Source organism: Penaeus monodon, chromosome 30, assembly GCF_015228065.2.
Source record: "Penaeus monodon isolate SGIC_2016 chromosome 30, NSTDA_Pmon_1, whole genome shotgun sequence".
Lineage (NCBI taxonomy): Eukaryota > Metazoa > Arthropoda > Malacostraca > Decapoda > Penaeidae > Penaeus > Penaeus monodon.
This window is the reverse complement of record NC_051415.1, coordinates 32,104,849-32,105,870: the sequence shown is the minus strand read 5'-3', so window position 1 is coordinate 32,105,870 and position 1,022 is coordinate 32,104,849.

The window sequence follows — 1,022 nt, the reverse complement described above, 5'->3', positions numbered from 1 at the left end:
ATAGATTTCCAATGCTCAGTGCAAATTGAAACTGACTCTCATCAAAGGGGCCACCGACGGCTCATGACAAAACAGATTACACACCTGCGACAAAGCTAATGAGGAGGCTCGCCCCGCCCACTGAGGGCAGCTCCGCCCTTGGTCAGCAAGCATCCCCTTGCATTCAGGGTCCTATGTAATAGCATGTGTCTGACCTCTCGTTTGACCCTGATTACTATCGTCGTAATCTGGAGGGACGGCGAAGATAAGGTTTCATGCTGCTACGAATGATAAGGCTAAACTATTTCCAAAATATGTGAATCAATTTAACTTGATGCTGCAGAATATCAAATGTAGTTCTGATTCCGACTTTCTTCGAAAGAACCGCCGTATAATGACCCAAGGGTTGCTATAGAAATACAATGAAAATTCCGTTGCATAGATTTATATTATGAATGTTTTGGTGCTTAACCATCAATATAAGGGGAGAGAACAGGGTGAAAGGGCTGAACATAATATACGGAATGCAGTGACGTGCGAAGAGTGAAATCAAATTTTGGTGTAAGATGGAAATCACCATATTTTTTTAATGTTTCACTCACCCAATTTCCACTCACAGGTAGACAAGGATGAGGAGTGGGAGGAGAAAGGGAGGGGATGCAGCACATCTTGAACAGAATAGACAAGCCACAGACAGCATCCGAAGTGAGTCATGAGGCGTGGCAAACGTCGAGACACCGGAGTTCTCATCATGAGATAAATCGGGGTAAGTCAGGTTTCCTCATCAATCACGATGGAAGTGCATGGGGACCTGTAAAGTAATCATTGCCATTATCATAACTAGTATTAGTGTTGAAGATAGACAATATACCATCAACTCGGATACTAAAGCTCGTGACTGCATTTCAAACATTCATTCCACCAGTTTTAGTAACCTTATTACTTTTCTGATTTAACCTTCAAATAATCATAAAGAGAGGGAAAACGGGAAGCGAGAAAAGAATTACGAAATGAAAACTGCTCAAAATATGCTGATACTCCTT